This window comes from Lontra canadensis, unplaced genomic scaffold, assembly GCF_010015895.1.
Source record: "Lontra canadensis isolate GAN:19392208 unplaced genomic scaffold, GSC_riverotter_1.0 scaffold17, whole genome shotgun sequence".
In the NCBI taxonomy this organism is placed as follows: domain Eukaryota; kingdom Metazoa; phylum Chordata; class Mammalia; order Carnivora; family Mustelidae; genus Lontra; species Lontra canadensis.
Genome location: NW_022631011.1, coordinates 11,519,397 through 11,544,471, shown reverse-complemented (window position 1 = coordinate 11,544,471; position 25,075 = coordinate 11,519,397). Strand labels below are relative to the sequence as shown.

Below are 25,075 nucleotides of genomic sequence, written 5' to 3'. Positions count from 1 at the left end.
TGTCAGACATTTCGCCAAAATTTTCTCCATAGAACCCATGGTTTATTAGAAAGAGACTGGACTGCAGTGGATCTGAGGAAACCCGGGTGCCGTTATGCATTTTCTTAGGAGTTTATAGCGTCCGCATGGGTGGGGGAGCCCGCCCTTCTTTAAACAGTAGGAAGGTAATTCCTGCTATTTTGCCGAGGTCTGATTTGAGGATGGGACTGATCCTGGTCATTGTATTTGTGAGCTTTTTGATTAATGAGTGGGTCTGTGAGGTTGGCATCATTTTTACATTAGCATATCTGGCAATATGTTCTAGTAGATAAGCTCATTAAAATTGTTTGCATTGTTTGATAAGGATAACAATGTAATGGAGAATGCAGCTAGAGTCTAATGCTGCTCAAGGCCAGACTTGAAGGGAGACTGATAGCTTCCCTCATATTTCCTCTGAAGTTCTTTTGTACTGGGGTAGTTATTTTTAAATGTTACCTTGATAACCACTAACAATGCTTTTGCTTCAAGGCAGAGCACACATACCTCTAGAGTGCATCCTCTCAGTTAGTGAGCAACAGGAAATAACTCTTTTTTTCTTTCTTTCTTTTTTTCTTTTTTTAATACCTTCATCTAAACGTTCCAGTGGTATTGTGGGTAGAATATTCAGTGTGTGTAAATATGACATATTTGTAAAATGGGACCCAAAGCACCCCACTTCCTCTCTCTTTGACCAAAAAAACCCTATTTGCTGACTCAAAAAGAAAAATTTATAAGCAACCTTTGCCCTGCCATCTCCGGCAGTTATATAAATACTTGGAGTTAATTTTGGCTGTGCCCATGAGGTCACCAAAATCTCATGCCTTATGGTTCCAACTAATATGTTGACATGGCATCCTTACAGAGTCCAAGCGCTTGTTATTAATATAAACCGAAATTGGTCCACAACGTCTGGGACTCTCCTCTTGGAGATCCTTGTGATTGGAACATTGGGTCCCTTCTCTCCCTTACTCATCCACCTTTCCCTGTGAACATTCCAAAGCCTAAAATAGAATTTAAAAACAAAAACCCTGGGTTGCTTTTAAACCTCACTTAGTTCAACTGTCCATATAGGTAATATGATTTGAAGCCTTCATTTTGTCAGTGATTTAACCTCTGCCACGTAAGTAGCAGTTGTTTTTAAGACAGAGTTCGAATTTTACCACATAGGCCAAAGGAAGTTGCTTAGTTGGGTTTTATTAGTCATATGAACAAACTTGAAATGGCGGTGGAAAATGACTTGGTTGGAAAGGTTAAATGCTACCTTTTGGTGTTAAAATATTGCTTTAAAGTAAAAGCTTAGTTATCTTTTCAATTCAATCTAAGTTATTTTCATTTCCTAAATTATATCCAGTTTGTTTTCTGAGTCCCTGTAATGGTACCTGAAGTTATATGAAAGAAAAAAAAAAAAAAAACAATTTAAAGAAAAGACCTGACTGGAGAAATTCTTAAGTCAGTAAGAGCATTATTTCATTTGTATTTTATGTAACAGGATTACTGGACACCATAGTGAGAAGTGTCATAGGTTAAATGAAGGAAGGAATCCTCCAAAGTTATATTGGTATTGTATTACACAAAGGGTGTATGCTGAGACAGACACACCTTATGTTTTCTTTGGTCTGCTCTGTTTTCAAAGTGGATGGCCAATGTAGTATAACTACCACTTATTTTTTTGGAGGGGCGTGGGGAAAGGAAAAATGTGAGACCTGTTTCTATCCAGGAAGTGTTCCATAATTATTTTGGCATCCTGAGGCTGGAATAATATTGCCATTTAATTGCTGAGGAAACTTGGAAGGTACTGTGAAAGCCCAAATAGAGATACTTAACCAAATAAATTTTGCTTAGGTGGTGGGTTCATTATAACCCTCAAAAATGACATGTGCTGAAGAGTTCGGTTTGAGTTCCGTGGAGGGGACAGCCAGTGTCCTGGGATGATCAGAGGGAACTCTCTTCCTGATTCCTTCGCTGTGTTGTAGGTAGGCCTCAAGCAGGTCCTTTACCTTTGGCCTTATTTTCTACAGTTGCTCATGGCATGTAAGATTATCTCCTTGCATTCTTACAAAGTCACTATGAGGTTAGCTTCAAACATTTAAAACAAAGACTTTCATAAAAGATCTACATAGATACAAGAAGAATGCCGTTATTACTCTTCCAGGAGCTCCAGCCAGGAGGTAACACAGGTGAGGAGAGGAGAGGACACCTAGAGAACAGTACTGTTCTTTCTAGTAATGTCAGGTGGCCACTCTTCCCAGCAAAAGACCTTCTTGTCTTGCCATTTGCCCTAGATTGTTCATGGATAAGGGTCAAATATGGTTCATGACCCACGTATCTCACTCCAGGTATCTCTTTGTGTAAACCAAGTCCATTTTTATAGTTTGGACCAGAGAGGGTGGTTCACCATTATCGAAACCCATGCTTACTTTGATTAGAAGAGCAAGTTAGGAAATTATCCTTCTAGTAGTAATTTCAGTCAAAGGAGGCCAGTGCAAAAATGGCTCAGCAGAGCTATGTGGATATTTCTACTGTGTGATTGCCTTCTTGGACCCAGCTTCCTCATTGCATTTATGAGCACTGGAAATCCATATATTTTAAGAGGTGCTTCAAAAACAAATGTGGCGTGGGCCATCTGAGGTGATAGTGTTTAATTCACAGAACGAATGAGTCGGTCTCTGGCTCTCCCTGGAGAGGCTACTCCCTATAGCTCTGTTTCATGCAGATGCTTGTAGGAAATGAGATTTATTAACTGGCCCTCTGCCCAGTGCGTCCTTGTTTGCATACTCCCGTCTCTTAAGAATGAATGTATACGTCCAGGGGACTATTTCCACATGGGTGTTTGAACATGCAATACAGTAGCATATGTTTCTGAATACTAAAAAAAAAAAAAAAAAACCAAAAAAGAAAAACCAAAACAAAACCCCAAACCAACTTGGCCCCAGGAAATGAACTGTAAAGAAAGGCAAAACTAAAACTTAAGCCTAAGACATCGGCTCTCCCACCCAGCTTGGCCAGTTTTGAAAAATGAACTCTTAAGAAAAACAAAAAGAAATATTGTGTGTATAAAAGACATTTGTGAAAGTCTGTCCCATTTAACAGAGGCTGTTGTAAGGTGGCTTACTGTGATGAGAGTATAAATTTCAGATCCCTTGCTCCCCAGGTCAGCAGCTGCAGATGGGGGGAAGTCTAGCTTCACCTGTATGTTGCCTACATATTAGTATCATCTAGGTTTGCTGCTGTCATAGGAAGTTTCTAAAAATGGTGATCTTGTCCTTAATATTTTTCTTTGTATTTGTAAAAATCAAAGGATTATCTGATGCTCATTAGGTGCCTAATTTTTAACAACTTCTCGGGGTCCTTTGTCAGAACTTCTGTTAAGGGGTTGGTCTTCTGGGCACATGTGCTGAGATGCTCACCCCTACTCAGCAGTGGTTGTCACTGGCTGTATCTTTTTACAGTGGGTTATCTTAGGAGAATGGTGGCTTGAGATGGTTCTCTGAATTTAGGAGGTTGATTTCCATCAGCCCTATCTTTTCTGTATTGATAGGGGACTTCCTAGAGCTGCAGTGAGTTATCCCTTAGATTAACAGAGGGGGGAAATATAGAGGCTAATCTAAATATTCCATTTGGTTTAGAGAATTCGACCAATTTTCAAAAGCGTACTCTGAGGGCACCTGGGTGGCTCAGTGGGTTAAAGCCTCTGTCTTCAGCTCAGGTCATGATCCCAGGGTCTTGGGATCGAGCCCCACATCGGGCTCTCTGCTCAGCAGGGAGCCTGCTTCCTCCTCTCTCTCTGCCTCTCTCTCTGCCTACTTGTGATCTCTGTCAAATAAATAAATAAAATCTTTTAAAAAAAAAAAAAAAACGTACTCTGGCCAAAGTCTGTGCTAGATGCCCCATAAGGCCCTTGAGTTCCGGTGAAGTCAGATGTATAAGCAACTCCTTTTGTAACAGATTTACCTTGTTAGTATTTGGCTTGGCCTAGGAGTAAAAGTGGTTTGCATTTCCTTAGTCCACAGTGGCTCAAAGACAAAGAAGATACCCCCAAAGCCATTATGCTATAGGAAGCTAAACAATGCAGAAAACCAAAAATTTTGGTCTAAAGAGTATAGGCTTTAGAATCTGAATTTTCACTGGCCCAGCAAGGTACATGTTGAGCAGGAGTGGAAAATAAAGCAGGGGCATTGGGAGGCAGGCAGGGTAGTCAGAACTTGGAAATTGAAGCCCACTGAAAGTTCATTAATTGAAAAATAGCGTAATGAAAACAGAAGTGCATGCTGGAGTTTATCTTTTGTTTCAAAATGGGAGTTGAGAGGAAAATGAGGGTCCTCCAGTGCCCCACCCTAGAGGGCCAGAATTCTAGAGAATACTTGATTTGCCATCAGACAATCCTCCACCCCTACTTTGGAGATATATGCACATGTTCCCGGCTTGAGTCTTCTCTTCCTGAGCAGAAGCCATCAGTGCAGCTTCGCCCCATGACAGGACTTCGGTCAGCTGGTGGCTTCCATATTTGCAGGAGCCCACCTCGTAGTCAGCTACAGAGCCTCAGGAGGTGGCTGGTGCCTAGAGCTTACGCTCTTCCAGTCCTTCCAACTCAGAAGCAGGGGTATGATACTTCATTGTGAAGGATCCTTCTGAGTCACTTAATGCCATAAAATGTACAGATGTAACTGAGGAAGCTTCCCGGAGCGCCCCATGTGGTGTGGTGCCAGTTCTTTATACGGCCAGAAGGTGATCCCCTCCATGGCAGGTTCTGGAGAAGACTGAGAGTTGAATCTGGATTGAGTCGATTTGTTTACTTTGAAATTTTGTCCATTTCTCTTCAAAGGAAAAATTGGCTTGTTCCTCTCCTATGAAAACTACCTTTTTTCATAATGAAATGTTAGAGTATGTATATGTTAGAGTATATGAATATCTCATAATGAAATATATATTGAATGAATATAATATATGAAATATGTAAAATTACACAATAAAATGTTAGAAAAAATATATATAGTTAGGGGAGTTTCATTCTTCTTGACTTTATTAGGCTGTCTTTCCACTCTCAGCCTCTGTGATACTGAATTGGCTGTGTCCTACTTCTCTGGTATCTTACACGCTATTCTGGCATCTCTTCTTATAACACTCCTCACACATCCCTATCAGCATCTTGTGAAACTTCTTTCTTTTTTTTCTTTTAGATTTTCTTTTCCTTTTTTTAAGATTTTATTTATTTATTTGAGAGAGCGATAGAGAGCATGAGAAGCGAGAAGGTCAGAGGGAGAAGCAGACTCCCTGTGGAGCTGGAAGCCTGATGTGGAACGTGATCCTGGGACTCCGGGATCACGACCTGAGCGGAAGGCAGTGGCTTAACCAACTGAGCCACATAGGCGCCCTAGATTTTGTTTGTTTATCTGACGGAGAGAGAGCAGCAGCAGGGGGAGAGGGAGAAGCAGTCTCCCTGCTGAGCAGGGAACCCAATGCAGGACTCGATCCCAGAACCCTGGGATCATAACCTGAGCTGAAGGCACACGCTTAACTGACTGAGCCACCCAGGTGCCCTGAACCTTGTTTCTCAGTTCATTTTGAAATTCTGATTGTTTATCTCAGTATTTGTACCCCTTAGAATTTATATTTTTGTTGTTGAGAGGATTCTTTCAAACTGGAAACCTATAATTCACATAGGCAAAAACTGAAATTACACACCTTTTTACCCTATAGCATACTCAAAGAAATTTCTCCTAAATGTGTTTTTGTTAAAAAGCGTCCCCAAAGGTGATTGTTTATTTTAGTGAAAATAAATAGTGGGGTAAAGGTTAAACAGAGTTTTATAGGCCACCAAGAAATAATTTCTTAGTAGGTTACTTAAAAAAAAAAAAAAATACTTGTACGTTTTCAGTGTCAGATCTCCCCTGGCTAATTAGAATTTTGCTCACTTGAACCAGGACAGACTTTCTTCTTCAGGCATGATTTTTTTGTTTCTCAAAGAGCAGAAGGTGGTGGTAATGTTTACATAGGATAGTGAAGTTGATGGTTCCTATTAGTAATGCTGTCCTTTATGTAGTTTATCCAGTAAAGAAAATACAGCTAGAGCTCAGTCTTTGTTATGTCCAGACCTGACTTGGTTCAGGATGGAAAGTATGTCAAAAGAATCAGATTTTAGCCATGACTTGGAGCAAAAGAGGAAAAGGGCAAGAGATTTGAGAGAGGGAAGTAGGAGTTAAAAATACGTAGTGTGCATTGTTAGAAATCTATAAAATTGTGATGTATTGTAGAGAATTGGTCCTGGAGTTTATGGCCAGTGTCATTGTTGCATAAGCCTGAAATTCTCTTCCAGTGCTCTTCCTCAGATTTCTGTGATCCTGTTTTTTTTTTTTCTTTTTTAAAGTACTGTTTGTTTTTGTTTTGCTTCGCTTTAGAGACATTAATTTTTTCTTTAGTGTCAGCTTATCCTGGAAAAGCCCTGAGAGGTAACTTGTCAAAATTGCCAGAGGCATGAACATGACAGGGAACTTCTCTCAGGGTCACAGTTTTACTTTGCTTATAAATACTGGTATCCCTTTATTTAAGAGCCCCCACTCCCTTCATTCCTTGCAGGGTTTGTATTTGGTGGTCAACAGATCAGGAGAGAGGGAAGCTACCAGAGTGGGCTCCACCCCCCCTCCACATCTATTTCCTTTTTGTTGTTTTGAAATACCAAAACATATTTTCAAGTTGTTGCTACTGTAGCTTTATAAATTCCCACTTCTGGATTTTACACAATAATGGAGATTTAAGCCCAAATTCCCACAGTCCTTTAAGATTTCTATCCTTTCAGTGACCTTACTGAGTTCCTTCTCTATGCCATGCCCCACTGCTGGGCCCCCAGAGAGCAGAGATAAATAATGCCCAGCTCCTCCTGGAACTTGGGTACTTGGGTAGGAGGTACTTGGCAGGAGGTACTTGGCAGGAGGCATCTGAAAGGGGGGAGACCCTTACCTGACCCTGATAAAGTAACTTTGTTCATTGATCATTGATCATTTGATCATTGTCCTAATACCCAGCAGGGCTGCAGTGATTAGTCCTGTAATTTTCAGAAGCTTTCAGAAGTGGAGCATGTACAAGAAAATCAGACGTGTGTGTCCTCTGGATGTAAGTTTTCACGCAGCCACAAGGCACAGGTTGCAGCATTGCTGAGTGGCCTGCATGGTCAAGTTCCTTCAACCTGACAGGAAGGCCCTTGAGAAGAGTAAAAGGCTTATCTGTTGTGATCCCCAGATTTTTACGATCGTTGGATTGACCATCATAATTAAAAAATAGTACAGTATGCTATTATGCAAAACGGAAAATGAGAATATATATTCCCATTTACTTGATGTGCATGGAGAAACAAAGGATATAAACTAGTAATGGTGAGAACTAGACAGATAAGTCTGTGTATACCTTTTTGTTTTGTTTTGTTTTGTTTAAACTGACATTCTGTAAGCGGATTGCCTAGTCAGTGGTGGTTCATTTAACACTTTAATAGCACGAATTTTAAAAATCAGATGAGTTTGAAGTTTAACCATGAGGTTTCCATGCTCAAGTAAGTTGGAAAGCATCTCCACGTGTCCACGGACTGACTGAAGTCAGAGAGATGATTCTAAAGCTTGGCCTAGTGCGGGTACTACTCTCAGATTGAAACAACATCATGGGGCACAAGTGAAATGTGCCCCTCCAGCAGCTGCCCCAAGAGGCTGCACACACAGCAACCCTTAGTCCGGATTTTGTTTCATTTTCTCCCGGGTGCACTGGAGCTGCCGCGTGTGTTGATCTGTGATGTGTCCAGCCTGCTTAGTATGCTCCCTGAATATCACACTAACTGCAAAATAATCCTCTGAGATTTCTTTCTTGAGGCCTTTTCGAATTTTTGTTTCCCTCTCCTTGTTGGAGCACCGGCCCTGCGCATCAAGTGCGGGGCAGGCCCTAAAGCTGCAGGTTACGGGTCTGGGCCGTCACTCTGCCACAGTCCTCGGGCCGCCCCAGCTCTTCGCCCAGCCTACCCCCTTCTGGAAGTTATTGAGCAGTATCTGGCCTTAACGTGACCCCTGCGATAGTGCCACGCGGGCAGGAAACAGCCATCTGCATCCACAGTCTCCCCCTGCCCTGGCCCCTCACGCGCCAGTCTGGGTGAGGGCTCCGGGAATCCCCATGGAGACTGACCAATTAAGAATAAACAAAAGGGGAGCTTTGAATGCATTATCCCAGCTATAGGGACCTGCTCACCATCAATAACCAGGAAATAGAAAGCTTGTGGGGTGTGTGGGCTCAATGTCTTGCTAGCGAAGGAGGATACGGGAGAGGGGGTATTTAGCCTGTGTGGTGGGGAGGGGTGCAAACCAGGTGCAGGGTGAGGGCTTCCCAGGTGGGTGTGCTAACCTCCTTCCCATCCCTCCTTGCTCCTTCTCGTCTCTCTTTGCTCCCAGTTCCAGACTACTCTGTCGCCCTTTGTCTGTAATCCTCTATGACCCTTGTGGCCTCAGCCCCCGGCACGATACCTGGCACGCAGCAGATGTTCGTTTAAAGTCCAAATGGAATGTGGAAATAACTTCAGACAGATGATACTATAGCCTTGATTTAGCTTACGTAGAGTCAGCTGCGTCCTTTTAGAGTGTACGGTGCAGCGAGGTTTGGCCGTGGATATGCCCTTGAAGCCGTCACTCCCAGAAGACGCCAGTTCTCTTTGTCCATCGCCCCAGGTAACCGCTGCTTCACTTCTCACGTGGCGGTGGTAATCGCTTGCATGGTCACCATACAGTAGGTCACACCGGACATAAATGGAACCATCCAGACCGTGCTCTTCAGGGTCTGACTTCTTTTACTCAGCATCATTTGGAGATTCATCCGGACTGGGCTGATCAGCAGTTTGTCTCTCTTTGTTGCAAAGTAGTCAGCCATTATCTGGCCACCCCGTGTTTTGTGTATCATTCACCAGTTGATGAACATTTGGGTGGTTTCCAGTTCTTAGCAATTAGGAATAAAACTTACGTGAATTTTCACATACTAGTCTTTGTGGGAATATATGTTTTCATTTCTCTGGGGTAGATACCTGGAAGGGGACTGGTGGCGTCCTAGAGTCCTACTTGAGCAACTACAAATGGTCAGAGTGGTTGTGCCGTTTCACGTTCCTGCCCGCGGTGTGTGAAAGTTGCTTCACATTCCTCACAACACTTGGTATTGTCAGTGTTCTAGATTTGGGCCGTCCTCCTTACAGATGTATAGAAGTAGCACACTGGGATTTTAATTCATATTTTCCTGGTGATGAAGGTGCTTATTGGCCTTTTGTGTATCTTGAGTGAAGTGTCTGTAGGCAGTTGCCGGTTTCTTAAAATTACATGTTTTATCCTATTGTTATTAAGAGGATTGTAAAAAATTCTGGATACTGTAATAAGTCTTAGATTTTAAGGGTTATGGGTCTTGTGTTCTTCTTAACCTCCTTATAAACTCTTCAAGAAAAAGACTAGTTGAGAGACCTGGTCCTTGTCTACAGTGCCTTTCAAGCAGTTAGTTTCAGCTTTCTGTGAGTACATATTCAGTGATTCTATTAAAACAGATTGTTAAAAAGTAAAATAACAGGATCATTCTTCTAGTTTAGGGGGAAAGAACAACCACTATACATACTTTAAAAGTTGCATATGAACGAGTTAACAAGTTAATAAGAGAGCTTGGTTTTCTTTGGCATTTTGATAGCTAGGGGACGCTTTTTTAATTCTGTGGAGAAGAACCCAATAATTACGTAGATACTTTTTTCTTTGTATTGCATGTCCCCTTAATGCTGGATCAAATTTTCTGCTCCTATGTTTGAGGAAAATGTATGTTGAAATGTTTTCTTCTTTAACGGTAGCAAGGAACAATATTCATACTTAAAAATTTTTGCCCAGGGTAGTTAAAGTGCACGTGTGTGTGTGTGTGTGTGTGTGTGTTTGAGAGAGAGAGGGAATTTTGGAGGGAGACATCCCCCAATTCTTCCTCAATGCATTCTCATTCTAATTTGGCAGCTTTGTGTTGCCAGTCTGACTCCTAACTTCTGGAAACCCCTAAGGAATAAGTGTCTTAAGTAGAACTGAGAAACTGGGAAGCTAATGCCTGATTCAGGTTTACCTGAAAGGGTCAGCTGAGGGCCTTGTGATTTTTGAGAGAGTGGGGATGCTTAACTTCCAGAATCGTGGCTGCTGAAAGCCAAACTTCTTAACCAAAGATACTCCAAAATATAAGGTCATTGATGATTTCACAAATGCCCTAGGTCTACTAGTAGATTTTGTGAGTTTAACTTATTTCATGTGTCATTTACTCATCTCATTGCAAAACCTTTGGGCCAATTTCCAGTGGAGTTGAGGCTTCCATGATGGCAGTAACGTCCTGTGTGCTGGTTGGGACTGAACGAGTCACAGCCACTCAGATATCACTTGAGAGTTGAATGTGTTCTTTTCGCTTTAATTGAGGTTGTTCCATGAAAGGAAGCCAAATACCATTAGACAGGACATCCTGTGATTCCCTTAGTTTACGATGGCCAGGGCCAAGGACAGGACTTTTTTTTTTTTTTAATATAAGATGATTTCTTGTTTCCTTTTCTGTTAAAGTGGGAGTCCAGAACCAATGATGTTCAGCTGGCTGTGAGAAGTCTAACAAACAACTGAACCTCTGCCAAAAATTACTTGAAGAGTTCTAGAACGTGAAAAAGTGTCCATGTCTTTTTATGTGAGCCAACAATGACTTGGTCATTATTAGCATTTAAGTGACCACCAGTTCTGTTGTCCTGAAATAATAATTAACTGAAAAAGAGGAAATGACCAAATTAGAATTCTTGCAATTAAACATGCTACTGTAAGATTTGTGGTATCGGGTACATTGTGGTCACCTCCCTATACAATGAGATGTAGTACAGATATTACCCAGGAAGAAAGAGCAAAATGTTCACAGGGGCGCCTGGGTGGTTCAGTCAGTTAAATGTCTGCCTCTTGCTCAGGTCATGATCCCGGGGTCCTGGGATCCAGCCCCACATTGGGCTCTCTGCTCAGCAAGGAGTCTGCTTCTCCCCTCCCTCTGTGCTCGCTCTCTCTCAAGTAAATAAAAATCTTAAAAAAAAAAAAAAAAAAAAAGAAGATAGATCTTCACAATATGTTAAGAGAAACAAGCTGACCAGTACCAAAGTATATATGTATTGTATTGGTTTTCCAGGGCTGCTAAAAACACTATTGCCACAAACTAGGCAGCTTGAGATTTATTCCCTCAGAGTTATGAAGTCTAGAAGTCTAAAATGGTGTTGGAAAGGCTATGGTCCCTCTCCAGGCTCTGAAGGGGAATCATTCTTTGCTTCTTCCCATCCAGTGGCCTGTGTGTTCCCTGTAGCTACCTCACTCCAGTCTCTGTCTCTGTTACCACGTGACCTCCTTCCCTGTGTGTCTGTGTCTGTTTCCACATGGTCTTCTTAGAAGGATGCTAGCCATTGGATTTAGGGCCCTAATCCAGTATAACTTCCAACTAATTACATCTGCAAAGACTGTTTCCCAATAAGGTCATATACTAAGATTTCAAGTGGACATGAATTCTTGGGGGGGGGGGTGTCACTATTCAACCTATTTTGTGTGTGTGTGTGTATATATACACCCATTTTTATAAGTGTGTAGAAAATTCATACACCTACCCCATACTCCTTTATAAAAGAGGTCTTTAATTTTATTTCTTTGTACTCTTTCTATAGTGAAAAACTGATTTAATATAAAAGTATTTTTTGAAATAGCACTTTGACATCTACCTTTAAAAAGTTTTTTTTTTAACTAACCTACTTTGAGCTTGTTTTCTTTGCCTCATCAAACTAAGAGACACTTAATCTTAAAATAATCTTTTGTAGCATATATACACATATAAATGTATGTGAGTCAGTAGTATATGGTATTGGGTTTATTATACTTCGTATACTCTAACAATAGCTAAAATTGAAATAATGTAATGATTTGAGTAAGCCATTCTAATACTTGGTGTCTGATTTAAGTCTGAGGAGGCAAGGAAAAAAAAGTTATACTCAATTGTTGAATTCAAATCTAATTTCTTAAATGTTTTAAAGTCTCTAAATCAAATTAATCCTAGAAACTAAACCTAGGAACTAGGCATGAGGACAGGACGGAGAGGGACTTGACCAAATTTCATTTGTTCACGCTGGCTCAAATACCGGGTACCTCCTGGCACACACATCTACTCTAGAACTCTCTACATCCACCCTTCTTATTCTTCAGACTTTTTTGTCTGTAGTAGTAACTCTAGTTATTTAGCCAAATGGTTCAGAAGGGCTTCTCCTAAGTAATTTCCTTTCCCTTAGTTAGGGCTGAATGCTCATTCATCACGTTATTTTTCTGTCTGTGAGCATCTCAAGTTTAACAAAACATTCTAAACTCAGTAGAGCTTGTGATCCCCCACATGTGTTAGATGACAACAGTATATTAAATTTTGTCATTTGCTCCTGTAAGTCCTCTCATACCATAGAACTGTAGAATCAGAAAGGGAGGCTTCAATTCAGCAAACTTCGTCTCTTCCACTCTTTACCAAACCCAAGGATTTTACCATGTATCTGATCCTGTTATTTCTGTACCTGATTCAGTTTGGACATTGTGCAGTTTTTTTATTCAGTCTTGACTCAAATGCTCATTATCTGTACTTCCCTTGGAGAATCATAGTGTCAACACACTGATGTGAGAAATGTTTTGACTTTTGACCTGTTACAAAGCAGTAGACAGGGAAGTGGAGGGGTATTGCGAGGTGTGTATGTAAACTGATTTTTGCTGGGTACCTACTGATTAAAAAAAAAAAAAGTCCATTGGTCTCTTCATTATAGTAAATAAATGGTAGATGAATTCATTAATTTAAAAGCAAAACAAGGGACACCTGGGTGGCTCAGTCAGTTAAGTGGCTGCCTTTGGCTCAGGTCATGATCTTGGGGACCTGGGATCGAGCCCTATGTGGGGCTCCCTGCTCAGAAGGGAGTCTGCCTCTCTCTCTGCCCTTCCCTCCCTACCCCCACCCCTCCCCCGCTCATGTTTGCATGCATGTGCTCTCTCTCCAATAAATAAATCTTAAAAAAAAAAATAAAGCAAAGCAAAATAACATGTACCTCTTCTACTCCAGTATACAAGGAAGATAGGGTTGGTGTCTAGTTGCCAAAAGAGTAATTAGGGAGGAGGAGAGAAGGAGGCACTGTGACTCTGCAATGGAACTGCAGGAAGATGGGGGAAATCCATTCTGACCAAAATGAATCCTTTCACCTGGGAAAGGAAGTTTTGGGGATGATGGCCTGGAGAACTGGTGACAAAATAGTGTGCCTCGTTTTGATAGCATTCTCCTATTGTAACACCAGTTTAGCTGAACATTACCAATTTAAGGTCAAAATGACTGAAATTTACATGTCCTGTTCTAATATGCAGCCATCTTCTATGTAATTCACAGGTTGTTCTCTAGGGTGGGGAGTGGGTTTGATGTAGAAGCTCACTGGTACCTTGTCGTATTTATGGAGTTGAATGTCTTGCTGTTCCCCCAGTTGGCCTTTTGGTTCTGTGTCAGTCTACTATGAAAAGAATTAAAAGGAAATAGCATGAACAGGGCTGGAAGGATGTGGATGTACATTACCCATTTTGGAGTCAGAGTCACCAAAATCTATTTTAACACTGGCCTGCACATTGCTCTTCCTTTTAGGCTTAATTTTATTGGTGTTTCACTTTCCATTTCAAAACATTCTCATGAGCTTAAAAATGAATTTTAGGGGCCCTTAGGTAGCTCAGTTGGTTAAGTGTCTACTTTCAGCTCAGGTCATGATCTTAGTATTCTGGAATTGAGCCCCAGATCAGGCTCCCTGCACAGTGGGGAGCCTGTTTCTCCCTCTCCCTCTCCCTCACCTGCCACTCTCCCCTGCTTGTGCTCACTTGCTCTCTCTCACTTTCTGTTAGATAAACAAATAAAATCTTTAAAAAAAATAAAAATGATATTTACTATAATACAGACCTTTGGATAGGCACTAACCTCAAAGAGTGAGATTGCAAGAGATTATTTTTTAAAAAAGATTTCTCTAGACCTATAGTCAAGATTCCCATTTTATTTCTTTTATTAGAGTTAAAAGAATTACAAGCAGTAATGTATGTATGTGGTCTCTGTGTATTTTGACTAATACGAAAGCCTATTGAGAGACCGGAGTCCAAAATAAGTAGTAACTAGAAATGTAGAATATGGTGATTCCTAAAATATTAGCATGGCCTGTATGTTATAGCTGGCAGGTTTTTGAGCCAAAATTCATTCCCAGCAATAAACTAAGTAGTCACCCGAATCTCTACATTTCAGGCTCTTCAGGAAAACTCATTGGGTTGAAGTGAAAATGTACAATGAGGCCTTGGTAGAACTATAAAAAGGAAAAAGGGTTTTATTGAAGAGCACAATTGTATCCCATTTCGAGTTCTTTTTTCTTCCCACTTACTCTAATGACATAGTAGAGTAGAAAAGGGGCTTTGTTGAGAGAATCAAGAATCCTAGAATCAGCTGTAGCTCCAAATCCCAGTTCTTCCACTCAGTTGTGACTGCACGCAGGTTAGTCACTAGACCTGAGTCTGTGTGTCTTTTCCCACATAACTGTACAAAATCAGTATCTATCGCATAGAGGAAATGAGAAAATGTGTGTTACCTACTTCCATGAAGAAAAGGACGTTCAAGGAGGTGAGGCACATGTGTCCAAGTTTACGAATCCAGCTGAGAGTTGCTCTGATTCCTAGATCAGTGCTCTCATGAAGCTGCAGTATAGTTCCTGAGCTTTTCATGTCCATGTTGGGAGACCTAAAAAATGGCACATTTCTCTACGTGATTCTTGTTTAGACCTAAAAGAGGTCTTGAATTTATTCAACCCTAATGTGTTCCCTCCAAACTATGACATACTGGGCGAGAGGCCTACATAGGCTGTTGGTTACATGGTATGATTTCAGGCACCTCGTGAGTTTCCCCTCCCCATGAAACTCTCCCCCACATACATCCGTTGGGCATTTTTTATTGTGCACCCACTTCGTGCCAGGGACTGCTTTAGTCAAAGGAGAGGCAGCAGGTAACAATATATATTCCATAAAGTTTCTGCCTTCATAGAGCTTACATTCTGGGGGCAGCAGGTGGTGGACAGACAACAAAGAAGTGAGATAAGAATGGACTGTGTTAGGAGCACAAAGAGGGAGAAGAATGTGATGTGGTAATAACGGAGGAGGCCAATTCAGAGGGTGGACAGGGAGGGCTTGCCAGGGAGTTAGCATTCGGACTGAACCTGAAGCATGAGGTGCAGCCAGTGGTGCCAAGTGCTGGGAGAGACCTCCTTACCTGAGGCCTTGCTGGAGTAACCTTGAAGCTATCATCCCTTATTTGTTTTCTTGCTATGACAAGGTTTTGAGAAGGCAGACAGCTAAACATGCTAAGTACCTGGTGAGGGATCCGCACTACCAAGAGCAACAGTCACTCAGAATCAGGATGGGGGGCGGAGGTGGGCGCTTCCAAAAAAAGTTCACCTACCGCACAGCTTGGCCTAGTGTTGGCGTGTTCATTCGGCCATCACATACTCTCCTGCTTTATTTTATGCACCTAATTTATACATGATGGTTTAATTACTGAGCATGATTGCCCACCATGGTGGGTGTAACACCTATGCCCTGAAAGGTTGACCTGGGGTCATGCTGGGGGGTGCAGAGGCTTAGAACCTGACTGGAAATGACTTGGATCATGGGAGAGAGCTAAGGTCAGGGTGAGAGGGAACAGAGCCAAGTCGGACTGGGAAAATAAACAGAAGGCATATGGTCAAGAACGAGTGGATGTACTTGGAGCCAAGTTGGGGGGCGGGGGGAGGGCACTGACAAAAATTGGTGCCCTGAGGACACCAGCCAAGCCTTGTGGCATGGGAATGAGCTCTGGGTCATTGAAATTATTTTCAGAGCATAGATTGAGCCACCCACTGTTTCAAACAGATGGACGTTTAAGCAAATATCATCAGCTATAATCTGCTGCATTTCTGACCATAAGAAGAAATGTATGCCTCTGTGTGTGTGTGTTTATGGCCTTAGCCTTTACTCTTCCGTTATATGCAGCTGAGATTCATATCAGTGAACACTACAAATGCCACCAAGAACTGTTTTAGAATTCAAAAATTTCTTCATTCTTGGGATAAAAGCCAAGTTTCCAAGTCCTTTCAGGGCCATCACTATTGACTCATTAATTCCGAGTTTGAAAAAATCAAAACCTGTGTATGTTGTTTTGGAAGTGCATTTGTTTTGTCTCCTTACCGTATTGTGGGCAGGCCAGCTAAGGAAGCACCTCCTGGAAAGTACCCAACAGGACTGACACAGAATGACGAGGGTGTTAAAATAGAGGTAGATCTTGAAGGCTAGCTCTAGAACCTCCTTTTGCAGGTGGTTGGAGAAATCTGTGTTTTCATGTTCTTGTTTCTAAAAATAGTACTTGGAATACATGGTGGTATGGCCAGAGCAAATTTAATCTTTTTTTTTTTTAAATAGATTTTATTTATTCACTTGACAGAACACACAAGCAGGGGGAGCAGCAGAGGGGGAGAGAGAAGCAGACTCTCTGAGCAGGGAGAACGATGCGGAGCTCAATCCCAGGACCCTGGGATCATGACCTGAGCCAAAGGCAGACGCTTAACTAACTGAGCCACCCAGGCACCCCAAATTTAATCTGTTTTTAAAAGTAGCAGTTAATGAGGTGCCTGGGTGGCTCAGTAGGTTAAAGCTTCTGCCTTCAGCTCAGGTCATGATCCCAGGGTCCTGGGATCGAGCCCTGCATTGGGCTCTCTGCTCAGATTCCCTCTGAGTGAGAAATTTCTCTCTCCTTAGCTGGAATTAGGACTTTGGATTGTCAAACTAAATGAAACTTCGGATGCATGTTAAAAGCATTATCATTAAGCAGTGACTGATATACTGAAGAGCACATTAATAATTGCAGGGTTCACAACATCCATTTTGACAAAATAGACATGTTTTGTCATTGTGGCCATGTCCTGCTGTCTCTGCTGTCCCTCTCTGAGGTCAGTCCTGCCTTCAGCTCTGCTACCTTCCGCTGGCCGGTGGCGCTCTCCAGGGAGGGTCCATGGCTGGAGGAGTGAGTCTTTCGTTGTCTAATCCCATAACAGAGTCCCAGAGCCCCGTAAAAATAAAACAGATGCATGTCTGCGCACAGCAGCTTAAGTGTGTTCTTATTACCTGAAGACAATAAGTGACCTCTTAAATTCTCATCCCGGCCCTACAATCCATGCATACATCAATTATTCCACAAGTTAAATGGAAGCCTTAATACCCAATTTTAAATGAAACTCAATATGGTTTCTGTGATGTCTCTCCAGGGAGATTTCATCCCGTCACAGTTTGTCTTTCAGAGATACCCTCTTTAACTCCGGCTTCACTGGGTCCTGATCCCCCTCCTCAAACTAATACTGCCTTCCCCCCCACCCCCCCCCCCCATTTCAGGTCACAAGTAAAGAGAAAGTGATGAATTGAGAATTATTTGGAGATAGTCTTTCCTTGGTGAAATATTTAAATCCCACCCCTCACGGTATTGAATCTAGAGAATGAATTATGCACAGCTGAAAAGCAGGGAAGTTTCTGGTTCAAGGGACACATTGACTTGTCACTCCCTGCTGATGCCCAGTTCATTATGAGGAACAACCACAGGAGACTTCACATCCGCCTTTTGTTAGGGAGGGAGCCAGGAAGGAGGCACTCAGGCAGAATCTAGTCGTGTTGTTGCAAGGCTTTTCAAAGGAAAACTCCCTCGTTTAAGTGACTGTCTGCCGTGGGACCGAATCTCTTCTGTGCCCCTCAGATGGAGCGGATAACCTAGTTTCTAACTCAGAAGTCGTCTTGGAGAACAGCTTTCAGGGTTTCTTCCTTTGGCTCGGTATTTGATCTGCTGCTGCTGCTTCAAAATATTGATCAGTTATTTTAGAAAGATGCCACTTGTAAGAGAAGGAAATATTCAGTGTTATACCTATGTTATACCTAAATCTCTTTTTAACATATACCTATGTTATACCTAAATCTCTTTTTAAAATCCTAGAATTGTGGCTGATTAGAAGTATTTGCAAAATGTCCATCTCTGTTAAAATGACAAAAAATTATTTCTAGGGAAAAAGCTATGTTTGCAAGTCTGTTTGAAATAGTGCCCCCCCCAACCCCTATTTCATCTGGTAGGTGGCATAGGTAGGTAGGTAGGCAGGCCAACCTTGGCAATCCTAAAAAACTTAAGGCAAACAACACCATGTGAGACAGGAACTAAAAGTGAGGCCTTGACCTGGACCAATTATAAGTCCAATGACTGGTAAAGGAAAGGTGTTCTTATGGCTCACAGGTGTTTTTTCTACCTTGGCATGTATGGACATGTGGTACAAACAACTTCTGAGATATTTTGAAAGGAATGCTAACACCGAGTCAGCAGGACATAACTTCCTATGAAACACTGTTGTCTTGAAATATTACTGAAGAAACCACCTGGGCCATGGATTATTATAAGGGCTTCAGAAATCCTTCATGTGCCTCGACTCAAGTCCGTTTCTCAGGTGAAAGAGAAATTGCATTATTCTTCGGACGACTTTTCCAGGTGGCTCTTTGTTTTCATCTGTGAGAAACTGGGTGAAGGGTGGACTGCATATATTTATCTTAGACTGGGAGAGGGATATTCTCCCGTGATGGGGGAGCATGTGGAGAAGAGGGACCTGTTAATGAGAGCAAAGACAGAGAGCCACAAATATGGGTATAGCTGTCAGATGTCGGGGTAAAATGTGTGAATGGAATGCATTGGCACAGGGCAGGTCGAATTTTCAGAACGTTTTGTGTTGAATGTCACGTTTCCAGTTGCATCCAGGCTCCTTTAGGGACTGGCATAAAGAAGGTAACTTACATCAGGAAGGTATTTTAACAGTTCAGCTTCAGAATGGGTTTGGGGTAAATTTAAGCCAAATGGAGCCTTCTTACAGAGCCGCAGACAGTAGTCAACCACTTAGGGCTGTTCTTCCGCAGATGGTCGTGTCTAAACTTGGGAAGCCTGGCAAACTGAAACGTTAGTTGTAGGGGGAAGAAATCAAAATGAAAATAAGCTCCACATGCCTCATTCCCAAAATTAATTTCTCAGACTCCTCTTCTTAGAGCCACACGCCCAAAACAGGACCGGAGCCAGGATCCTGCGACACCTGGCCTGTCGTGAGCCTCACTGAAAGAAACTGTTTCTTTCAAAAGCACTGATCAAAGTGTGAAGGGAGGAAATGAGAAGTAGCTGCCTCCCCAGACCCCATGTATGGCTGTGATTTATTTGTAAGGGTTAGGGTGGGGCAGAGAAACAAAATAAGTTGCGTAAGAAAGAATTTCAGTTGAGGGCCACACATGATGCTTACTAGCTAGGATAGCTTATATATTTGTCAAATTTTGGAGAGACACTCTAGAAGAGTGTCTCTCCAAATTCACAAACTTGGCCAAATTTGTTCTTGGACATCAAAATTGCAGAATATTTTGTAATTGGTGTCGAGGCCCATGCCTTGGAAGGTGATAGAATTCATCCTTCGGTTTCCGTGGTTTGGGGCTTGCCAAGTCTTTATCCAGGCTTTGCTCAGTAGGCAAACTCCAGTCTGTCGCATAAAATTACTTTTGTTTTGGTAAGCAGAAGTGTGCTAATTTATATGGCTAAGTGCTGCAGAGCTGAAACTGGCTGAGCCTCTCCCCTTGCCGCCACCACCACATGTTGAATACGGAGACAAAACCGACACATGGGCCCCCAGCCTGAGGCTCTCCTTTTTCCTGAAGTCACTATCCACAGAAAAGTCAGAGTCGTGACTTTGCTTGCTGGAGGTATGGAGGGATTTTTGTTTTTCTGTATGTTGTTCTTTCTCCTATTTGCAAAATATCTATATAGCCAGCTTTTCAGAAAGACACGCAGACACTCATGATAACTGTGTATAAATAAATTGTTGGTACTGGTTTATTTTTAAGTGGTAACAGTGAATGCAAATTCATTTGAAAATAAAATTTAAGGGGCACCCGAGTGGCTCCGTGGGGTTAAGTGTCCGACTCCTGGTTTCAGCTCAGGTCACGACCTGTGGGTCCTAGGACGGAGCCCCCCTCAGGCTCCACACTCAGAGGGGCGTCTTCTTGGAGATTCTCTCCCTCTTCTGCTGCCCCTCCCCCTGCTCAGCTTGCACGTGGGCATGCACCCTTTCTCTGAAAGAAATCTTCCCCAAAAAAGAAAAAAAAAAAGTAAATACTGTGTCAAAATACAGTGGCCTGGAGACCGTCATGCTAGGGAGTTATCCTTTATCTTCTTTCAGTGTTGCTGTACTTATCAGGTCTTAAATACCTACGATCTGGTTAAAAATCTGACGGAAAGCTGCAGATTAGAGGGCAATGCTTTGACTTCCTTTTTTTGCAAGGGTGGCACCAAGAGAAGGGTTGATGGCCCGGAAACGGGATTGCCGGTTATATCAGAATAAACTGTTGTTTCCATGGAAAAGACATGCTGAAGATCCAGAGTAAACTCTGCACAGTGTGTTCCCTGTGTTTTCATTCTGTAGAACTTGGTGTCACTTACCTTTCTCAGCCATTCATTTTTCTTGGCTGAGTCCTTGGAAATTAATAAGCTTAAAAATTAGTATTTTGAGGGGTGCCTGGCTGGTTCAGTGGGTGGAACGTGTGACTCTTGATCTCAGGGCTGTGGGTTCGAGAACTCTGTTGGGTGTAGAGATGACTTAAAAATAAAATCTTAAAAAATTAGTATTTTTGAAGTTTTCTTAATGGATGCATAATTGACATGCAATATTCTACTGGCTTCATGTGTACAACATGGTGATTTGACATGCACTGTGAACTCATCATAATAAATCTAGTTACTATGTCACATACAGAGTTAATACCACACTGTTGACTATATTCCCCATGCTGTGCATTACATCGCCCAGACTTATTTTATAGCTGGAAATTTGTATCCCCTGATTCCCCTTCATTCACTTCACAGACACCCTCCCCCTTGCCCCTCTAGCAATTGCCACTGTATTGTCTCCATCTAGGAATCTGGGTTTTGTTTTTTTAGATTCCACTTATAAGTGAAATCATGTGCTCTTGTCTTTCTCTGTCTAGCTTCACTTAGTGCAAAACTCTCATAGTCCATCCATGTTGTCCCATGTCACAAACAACAAGATTTCCTTCTTACGGCTGAGTAGCTCTGGTGTGTGTGTGTGTGTGTGTGTGTGTGTGTGTATCACATCATCTTTATCCATTCATCATTCATGCATGCTTAAGTTGCTCTGTATCTTGACTATTATAAATAATGCTGCACTGAGCATAGGGGTGCATATATCTTTTCAAATTAGTGTTTTTGTATTCTTTGGATAAATATCCAGAAGTGGAATTGCTGGATTATATAGTAGTTCTATTTTTAATTTTTTGAGGAACTCAATATTCTTTTCCATGGTGGCTGCACCAATTTACATTCCCACCAACAGTGCATGAGGATCCCTTTTCTCGACATCCTCACCAGCACTGTTGTTTCTTGTCTTTTTGATGCTGGCCATTCCAACAGGTGTTCAGTGATACCTCACTGTGGTTTTAATTTAAATTTCTCTGATTCATGATGTTGGGCACCTTTTCATGGGCCTATTGGTCTTCTGTATGTCTTGGGAAAAATGTATTCAGATCTCTGTCCTTTTTTTAATTGGATTACTTTATGACTGATTTGTATGATCTCTGGATATATTTTGGATGTTAACCTATTGGTTATATGATTTGCAAATGTCTTCTCCCAGTTCTCATTTTGTTGATGGTTTGCTTTGTTGTGCAGAGGCTTTTTAATTTTATGTAACTACACTTAGTTATCTTTGCTTTTGTGACCCTTGCCTTTGGCATCTGATCTGAAAAAAACATTCAGACCAGTGTTGAGGAGTTTATCACCTGTGTTCTCTTCTAGGAGTTTCATGCTTTCACATCTTAAATTCAAGTCTGTTATCCGTTTTAAGGTAATTTTTGTATATGGATAAGTTAGTGGTCTACTTTCATTCTTTTGCAAGTTTCTATCCAGTTCTCCCATCACTATATTGGATGAGATGGTCTTTTCCCCACTGTATATTCTTGCCTCCTTTGTCTTAATTGATCATACATACATGTGTGGGTTTATTTTTGGGCTCTCTATTCTCTTCCATTGATTTATGTGTCTGGTTTCTTGCTAATACCATACTGTTGTGATTACTATAGCTTTGTAATATAGTTTAAAATCAGGGGGCATGAGACCTCTGGCATTATTCTTTTTTGTCAAGATTGCTTTGGCTACTTGGGGTCCTCTGTGGATCCATACAAATTTTTATATTCTAGTTCTGTTAAAAAAAAAATGCCATTGGAATTGCACTGAATTTGTAGATTGCTTTGGGTAGTGTGGACATCTTAACAATATTCTTCCAATCCATAATCACAGAATATCTCTCCATTTATTTGTGTGTCTTTCAATTTCTTAGATTAATGTCTTATATGAATTATTTTAATTCCTCCCCTGCTTTCCTCACAAGATTCTTTCAAGGATCAAAATGGAAGCATGAAATCACTTAAAAAAAAAAAAAAGAAAAAGTCCTTGTGTTATCCAAACATTTCTGAATAAGCGGAGGCTGGTACTTTTATATTGTAAGCTATATTGGCACCAAGAAATTATAATGAAATTTTAGGATTTTAGAGTGTGTCCACAGAAAAGCAAAGATTGTTAAATATTCTTTTACCAGCCCTGAGTTTAACTTTTGAAAAAGATCAGTTTTCTTCTGGGAACCATTTAGTCACCTGAATGCTTTACTTGAATAGACTGGAGTTGCCCTGGTACAAAAAGTGGGAGTTGAAGGATTGGGGAAGATAAAAGCATGGATGGCAGAGTAGGAATAGAATTCTTTTTTTTTTTTTTAATAATTTTTATTAACATATAATGTATTATTTGCCCCAGGGGTACAGGTGTGTGGCTTATCAGGCTTACACATTTCACAGCACTCACCATAGCACATACCTTCCCCAATGTCCATAACCCAACCACCTAAGAATAGAATTCTTCTTTTGCTTTGGCTCCTCCTGACTTCCTAGAGGTTGGGAAGAGCACCATCCCTTCCCAGAGAAGGGCCCTAGACCCAGTGCTCTCTGTCTAAAATCAGAAGGCGTTGTGCATTTGGATGGGAAACTAATAAAGGAAGCAAGGGACAGTCACAAAGTGAAATGACTTGCAAGTACCTTGGTAAAATTTAGAGGAAGGTTGATAAGAATATTCTAATCAGCATGAGTTATAATTAGAAATTAACTATACTGGTTCCATTGCTATTAGTGCAAAGTAGGTATGGAAATCTATTTAATGTGTTGTTGTTGTTTTATTTTAGAAAACATAAGAAAATAGGGGCACCTGCTGGCTCAGTCAGTAGAGCAGTAGAGCATGATCTTGGGTTCATGAGTTCAAGCCCCACATTGGGTGTAGAGCTTACTTAAAAAAAAAAAAAATGAAATGAAAGAAACTTAAAATATTCCTAACCTTCATTCACTCACCCTCCTCTTGTTCTGCCCTCCATTCTGGTTTTCCCACAGGTCCCCTAAAGCAGGTTACTCTTATTGCTGGGGTTTCTGGGGACTGCAGCTGTGTTGGGTAGAGAAGGGTTGTGGTAGAGGTTAGAGGGGTGAGTCTCATAACTAATTAACTGGAATTTTTCTAAAGCAAAGATCAGGTGCTATTTCATTGTTTTCTGGTCTTCCTAATGAGCTCCTTCAAGGCACATAGTGCTTTACCTGCCTTTGTGAGCTGAATGTCTATTTGGATATGAAAAGATTGTTGACCTTAGGGGATGTTATCAGTAAAGACCAGAGGAGTGTGTGGTTCATTGGCAGAACCTCCAGCAAGGGAATGACTAGCTTCTCTGTCCCCATGGATTTCTTAAAAGCCATTGTCACCTGTGCCTTGGTTGCACACTTTTTCTATTAGGAAACCACAGAACATCTCTACTCACTTGTATTGGGATTATCTTTCTAAATCACAGACCTGATTGGATCTCTTCTGCTCTGTGGTTAGTTGTCTTTAAATCATCTGGACAAAAAATTTCATTACAATTTGGCTGAACGTCATGTAGCACATCTCTGGGCCTTGCGCCTTATCCTGCAATGATGCTTGGTAGAGCAGAGCTTTCCAGAATTGCCTGAGGAAGAAACCATCAGAAGATTACTTCAACTGCCAAAAGTTAGACCAGCAAGTGAAAATTACTTCAAGCATTTCAGAATGTTCTAAGTCTTGAATTATCTTTATCAAGATTTTATATCATTTCCATAGTCACACAAAGTTTGCTTAGGTATTAAAAACAAACGGTTTTGTTTAATAAATGATGGCTGAAGAAAACAGTGCATGTTATTAACCAGATATTCAAAAAGCTCTAATAGTGTTGTAGAAAAGAAGTGATGATGGTGCCATTATCTGAAATGCCAGTACTAGGAGGGTTTTGGTTTTGGTTTTGTTTTTAGGTCTTCAGGGGAAAAGAATTTAGAGATAAGGGTGCTCTTAGAGATAGATGGATATTTATTTTGTATTTATAAAAAACTTCGGGGGGCACCTGGGTGGCTCAGTAGGTTAAAGCCTCTGCCTTCGGCTCAGGTCATGATCTCAGGGTCCTGGGATCGAGCCCCGCATCAGGCTCTCTGCTCAGCAGGGAGCCTGCTTCCCTTCTCTCTCTGCCTGCCTCTCTGCCTGCTTGTGATCTCTGTCAAATAAATAAATAAAATCTTAAAAAAAAACAAAAACAAAAACAAAAAAACTTCGGGGTACCTGGGTGGTTCAGTCAAGCATATGATTTCAGCTCAGGTCATGATCTCAGGATCTTGGGATCCCTGCTGAGCGAGGTGTCTGCTTCTCCTTCTGCCCCTCCCCTCCTCATACTCTGTCTCTCTCTCAGACAAATAAAATCTTTAAAAAAAAAATCTTCATTTAGCACAGGAGGTAGAAAGCAGATTTTTATTGCTATAGACATAATAAACACTCGAAACCTAACTCTCTTACAAATACATAGATTTTT

General features: G+C 41.4%; 1 protein-coding gene across 3 annotated transcripts in view; it reads left to right on the top strand.

Moving 5' to 3' along the window:
• MAPRE2 (microtubule associated protein RP/EB family member 2) overlaps nt 1-25,075 on the top strand; it is a 157,250-nt gene that overhangs the window by 61,268 nt on the left and 70,907 nt on the right. The gene's annotated exons all lie outside the window — the stretch shown is intronic.